Consider the following 6917-nt stretch of genomic DNA (forward strand, 5'->3'; position numbering starts at 1 on the left):
TACTCTGCCAGTCACTGGCTCCTCGCCAGATGTGAATGTAGCTTTCCAAAAACCAGAGATTATGATGGTAAGCTGTACAGGACTTCAAGGATGTGAGTCCAAGAGCAGGTTCATTAGCAGAGCATCACATCCAGTATTCTCTGACCTCATGTTGAATCGGAAAATGAAGAGGGAAAATAAAACCAACAGCAGGACTGATCTTACTCACCTGAGGCATCTGCTTTGTAAGCATCTTAGTCTAAGGTGGTTGTTTGGGAATTCTTTAAAGCCAATTGAAAGATAAAAGTATTGTGGTGGTTTAATTCATCCTGTTTTAAAAATGTACATTAAGATGAAATGACTCATCACCTATAACCTATTATTTCTCTCCGTTGATTACATAAAGCATTTAAATGTGGATGTCTGTGGTGATGTTGTCAGGGTTCTGAGTGCACCTAAAAGCTCTGTAACCTCTTGCCAGCAGTGGAGGAGAGTGCTTTCATCACTCAGAGCACTGTCTGATGCATGAAAGTCATATGGGGTTTGAAAGAGGTCTGTCAGAGGCCTGCTGCCTTCAGAAATATGACCGGAATTCAAATCTGCTTCCACTAATACAGAGAACCAAAAGATCTTACTTAAACTTCCTGCTCTAACAGACTTTTGGAGTGTTTTGAGCAAAGTGCTGTCAGAAAGCAGCAAGAACAGCTGCTCTACAAGGCAAACAGCTGAGGGTGACAGCAAGGCCCTGGGCAGTGACTCCCCCACCAAGGCTGCACAGGTCCCCACAGGACCTGAATAAGAACAGAACAGCTCTGGTGACAGTGACTGGGGCAAGCCATAGTCCAGTGATCACCAGGCAAGTCTGTAGTGACACAACAGAGGGAAAGGCTGTGGAGAGAATGGCAATCTGATGAACTGACAAAGATATGATTCACCTACTTAAATTCATTATCCAAAACCTAGCCTTCTAGTCTAAGCTGATTTCCAGTCTTTTTGCATGATCAGTGGAGAAATATATAACCCCACAGAGTAAGTCATCATACTTTGGAAAAGTGTTAAGATGTTTGGGATGAATTATGGTCACATGATCTCTCTCTCCCTGTTACCAATAGGAGGAGCCTAGAACTGGTTGCCTAGAAAGGTTGTGGAGTCTCCATCCTTGGAGATATTCAAAAGCCATCTGGACAGGGTCCTGGGCAGCCTGCTCTAGGTGACTGTGCTTGAGCACGCCTGTTGGACTAGATGATCTCCAGAGGTCCCTTTCAACCTCAACAGTTCTGTTATTCTGTGATTCTGTGATGCATTCAGTGATGTATCGCTGGTGTGTGTCTCAGGACGGTTCATCTCATCCGCTCGTACTGAGGAAAGTGCATATAGAAGACAGTCTACGCAAAATGCCCCTTTGTGAAGATCTTGAGGAGAAGTCTTCATTGAATTGTTAAAGTGGAACTCATGTTTTTGGGATAACATTTCTGCCTTTTTCTGACTATGGGTGAGCAGGCCAAAGATGTGGCTAGAGAAGTGATAGAGCACAAATGATGCTTTCTCAGCAAGCTGAGAAGACTGTCTTTATTTATTATGTTTGCCCTACATTCTCTGTCAATCACCAAAACTGGAAGGGGAGAACTCTTTACAGGCAATGCTGGAGTTTCCCTAAATGCATGAGAAGCCCCATGTGAAGTAGTCATCCAAGCAGTTTCTCAAAGAGACCCTTCCACAACACCAACATTTCCCCCCTCTAGAATTTTTTTTCTTGAGGGGCAGGGATCTCTTACTCTATTTGCTAGAGCACAGATGGATCCCATAGGGTTGCTCAGGTGTCTGAGAACCCCAGACAAGAGCTGGAAAGAAGATCTTTCACCACAGCTACTTCCAGGTCCATAGAGACATTCCACCACCCAGCTGATGCTCTCCATATGACTCAGGGAAGAAATGTAGAGTGCCAGGAAGCTAGCGAAGTTCCCAGTTTTGAGCAGAACTCCGTCCTGCCAAGCACAGGGTGGATGTGGGGAGTATTTGGGGAAGCTCCAGGCAAGAAGCTTCTCATTATAGGAAGGAGGTAAAGTGATGTGAATACGTAAACCGATTATTAAAGCAACGGTTAGATGGCTGACCCTAAAGGAAATGACATTACTGGAAAAGGGAGTGTAGTAAGACAATAATGTAGTAGTGGAATTAATTTGCATAATATAAACTATTTAATAATGGCACCTGTATTATTCTAATACAGAATAAACACAATAATAATAGAACTATTAGATATAATGTATTGTTACAGCTTTAATATTTTCATTATGAAATGGGATGGGCCACCTGTACCTTGAGCTTCACTGGCAAAGTCTGCTCACAGGACTCCACACCTACTAGTGAGTTTTGGAGGGGAGAGGTACTACCCACAGTATTTGAGGCTCCTTTTTAGAATGACTTAGAGAAGCAGGACATGCACCAGGCCATTGAACCCAGTGGGATGCCTCTGACAATGCTAAAGGAACTAAATGGCCATTATCATTGTGTGGCTACTCATCTCTAATATTTCTGGAAAGTAGCACTGACTTTGAGACGTTTCCAGTGGCTAGAGAGAGAAAAAAAAGGGGTGGGGGGGAGCAAATGTTACGCCCATCTTCAAAAACAGCAGGTGGGAAGAAGGACCCAGGGAAATTCAAGATTGTCAGCCTCCTCTCAATCCCTGGGAAAATTATGGATCTAGTCCTCCTGGAACATAAAAATGTACCTCCTAGGTACATAAAAACAAGAAGGGGTCTGGGAACAGTCAGCATGGACTGACCAAGGGAAAATTGTGGCTGAGCAACCTGATTGCCCTCTAAGTTGAAATGATTAGTTCCGTGGGTGAGGGGACAGCACTGCAAGTCATTTAACTTCACCTTCACAAGACTTTCAGAATTTACCAATGACTTCCACAATAACATTTATACTGCCACATCACTAAAAACATTGTTTCTAATATATCTTAGGGTCATATTCAGAAGTTAGTTAGCCTATAACTGACAAGTTCATCCTGGTCTTGCTACTACCATTTTAGGTTTAAGGCAGACATTTATGGTCTTGGTCTTTGTACATCTGTCACATTTCAATTTCCCAAGACTTCAAACTTGTTTATTTCCTCCTCTGTGATGTTCTTAAGCTTGCCCTAAAAATGTGCTTTTCAAATTGTGCAGCTGGTAAAACTGAGCAATCAGTGGAAGTCATTAGCTTACACCTACTTTTTAGGTTTCTGTCATATATGAACATATTTATGTACATTTGGCGCAAAAATGACCCTTGAACAATCCTGCTAATGACTTCTGTCACAGCAGACAACTTGCCTTTTGGCACCACCTAGTGATTTTCCCCAGCTTCATTGTTTTTCCACTTATCTTCAGATTCTCCAGCTTATAAATTCATCAACTCAAATGCCTTATCAAAGTCTAAAAAAATTTATATCATCGAATACAAATATGATATAAATGTATAAAAACAGTAAAATGCTCAAAGAACGATATTGTTAGTTTGACATGATCCACCACTGGGAAAACAATGTGTCATTTTATTCTGTTTGCTATTTACTTCTACCTCTCTAACTAATCTTTTTAATTACTTTCAAAGTTATGAGCAGACCAACCACTTTGTAGCTATCTACATCACCCTTTCCTATTTCTTTGATATAATATTGCTGCTCTCCCACTACATGATTCTGGATATACTGATAATTTTGGCTAGGAGTCAGTTCTTACCAGCATTCTGGGATAAATGTAAGTATTTTATATGAAGCTTTGATTCCAGTTTGGATAGTGAGTATCATCATTCATTCATTTCACTGGCCATCCTATCATTTTTCTTGGACAACCTCATTATTCTCATTGAAAATATGCTCAGAATATAACTTTGATTTTGGAGCTATATTCTAGGTATCTTATTTATGGCTATTTATCCCTGCTTCATCATACTATGGGCTTATTTCTTCTTCCATGCTCTTTATTTACATGGCTAATAGCCATCTGCCTTTTTAAGAATTCATTTACATGGCATGGCTTTACTAAATGAAAGCCAAATTCTGTGGACTTCAGGATGGAGGGCAGTTCTCCTTCCCTAGAATCTTTTAGAGTCATATTTGGGCATGCTAAGACCCACGGGATTCCTCTTTCTCCTTCTGCTGGATATGAGGCAGCTGCTATACCTCTTTCCCTGGTCCTACTAGTAGCCAGGCCAAGCTCACATTCCTAATACCCATACACACATATGTTGTACACACATGGCCAACCATCAGCAAAGTAATACAGACAGGAGAACTGTGCTTGTATAGGAACCACATACAAACAGCACCAACAGAGCATGATCAGAAGGCTGTGAATGGATCCATAGCACAAACTCATGGTTGTGGAGAACCCCAGAGCAAGAACGGATGGCCAGGAAGTAAGTCGGGGATGAGCACAGAGGACTGGTGAGGACCAGAGTATGAATGCAAGGACTGGACAGGGATGACAGGGAACAGGGAAGTGTAGGCACAGATGGGGGGACAAGACACAGCAGAAACAGTCTTGGAGACAACAAGGTTCAGCAGATATGGTCTGGAGGGGATGTACAGGGCCCAGCAGGTATAGTTTTGCAGAGAGAGAGTGTCCAGTAGGAACAGACTGGGGATACAGGGACAGGTGCAAGGATAAGGCCCAAGCAGCCATGGTCTTGGTGGAGAGGTGACAGAGCCCCAATGGCTTGGCTCAGTTGAGAGAGGCACAGTCTTGGGGGACAGGGCCCATCAGGCATGGTCAGTGGGAGGCAGGGCCAAGCATGCACAACTGGGGCAGACAGGGCCCATAGGCACAGTCGGGGGGGACAGGACCTGCAGTCACAACCTTGGAGTTTCAGCGCCCCACAGGCATGGCCTGGGAGGAGCTGATAGAGCCCCATGGGCATGGTCAGTGGGGAGGGGGAATGGGATACTCCAGGCACCTTATGAGGAGAGGAAGGGTCCATCAGGCATAATCAGGGGTGCTGGTGGGGGACAGGGGGGAACAGGGCCTGACAGGCACAGTCCAGGGGGCACAGCGCCCAGGTGGCATAGTCTGAGGGAAGACAGGACCCAGGGCACATGATGTGTGGGGGGGCCTTCATATTCATGTGGGATCGGGGCCCCACAGGAATAATTTGGGAGGACAGAACCCAGGACACACTGGGTGCAGAGCCCTCCTGGCATAGTCTTGCAGGGACAGGATGCAGCAGGTATGGTTTGGGTACAATCTGGGGGGAGACAGGGCCCCATAGGTATGATCTGCAATGGGATAGGGTTCAGTAGGCATCATTTGGATGGGGGACAGGGCCGCAGAGGCATGGTCTTGGGGTGGAGAAAGCCTCACAGGCATGTTTCGGCATGAACAGGGCCCACAGGCATGGGGATGAAGGGTTCAGATTCAGCAGGGAAGGTCTCAGAGGTGACAGAGCCCAGCAGGCACAGTCTGGGCGGTGGGAGTGGGAGGGCAGGGTCCTTGAGTCATGGTCTCAGGGGAGAAAGGGCCCCATAGGCACAGTTTTGGGGGCAACAAGCCTCACAGGCATGGTCCGGGGTTGGTGACTGCCTGGCAGGAAAAGTCTTTGGGGGCGGCAGGGTCTTCCCAGCAAGGTTTAGAGAGGCAGCATGGCCAAGCTGGCATCGTCAGGGTAGGCAATAGGATCCAGCAGGCATGGCCCAGGAGAGGACGGCACCCCACAGGCACAGTCGGGAGTGGGGGAGACAGGACCACAGGCACTTTCTGATGGATAAGGTCCTGCAGCACGGTCTGGGGCAGGAGGGCTGACAGAGCCACACAGGCTCAGTCGGGCAAGGGACTCAGCCCCACAGGCACAATCTTTGGGACACATGGCCCATCAGGCTTGCTCTGGGGGACACAGGGCCAATCAGGCATGATCAGGAGCAGACAGGGCCTCATAGGCACGGTCAGAGGGGGACACAGCCCAGCTAGCGCAGTCTTGTGGGGACAGGGCCCCACAGGCTTAGTCTGCGGGGGACAGGCCCCATCCCAGGGCCCACTGTGTAGCCCAGGGCAGGCTGTGGGGCCACCCCACAGCTCATGGGGCTGGGCTGGGGCCGGAGAGGGGCCAGGGCTGGGCTGGGCCCAGGGCTAAGTGCAGGGCCCAAGGCCCTTCAGCGCAGGCCCCATGGTGGCAGGAGCTGCCGGGGGCACGGTGCTGCCAGAAGCCCGTCTGGGAAAGGGGCAGGGAGCTGCCCCCAGCTCCACATAGGGAGGGAGCAGGGCCAGGGCCAGGACCAGGGCGTCCCTGTCCCTGTCCCTCCCCACCTCGGCCAGCAGCAGAGCTCCGCTGGGGCTGCCGACAGGAGAGTCTGAGACAGAGCGGGGGAGCTCTCGGCCCCGCTGGCCTCAGGACATGCCCCACAGGTCAGGCAGGGCAGGGTTGCCCCAGCCCTGGCTGCAGCAGGACATGTGATGGTGGTCTGGTGCTGGGTCTGCTCCATCCTCTGCTCCCCTGCCCGCCAGCCCTGGCTGTGGTGTGGCCCCCGAGGGCGGCGAGGCCCAGCAGGAGGCTGGTGGCGTGGTTCAGGCCCTTTCTTGTAGTGAAATGGTTGGTTTGCTCTAACTGTAGGGAATGTACCCCTGGAAGGAGTTAGTCCTTTGCCCAGTTCCATTTTGGCGTGCCAGCCTCACCTCAAGACACCCCAGCACATGCATGGCATTGGAAGAGCTGCTGCAGGGATTCTGGCTACTGCTAAAGGTCCCCATGAGCTGCTGTGACTTTGCCTTTGGGTGTCACATGCAAGAAGGAAAAGCCTTGGTTGGCCTGGAGTATGGCACACTGCCTGCTGTCGTCTTGCCTCATGCTCAGACAACCCACAGGTCTGTGACAGCTAGGTCTAGGTCCTGCACGAGCTAGGTGGCAAAGCAGGGAGGTACCTGTTATTAATCTGGGAAAAGGGGAAGCCTTTGCAG

The sequence above is a fragment of the Dromaius novaehollandiae genome, chromosome 27, assembly GCF_036370855.1.
Source record: "Dromaius novaehollandiae isolate bDroNov1 chromosome 27, bDroNov1.hap1, whole genome shotgun sequence".
NCBI classification, from domain to species: Eukaryota; Metazoa; Chordata; class Aves; order Casuariiformes; family Dromaiidae; genus Dromaius; species Dromaius novaehollandiae.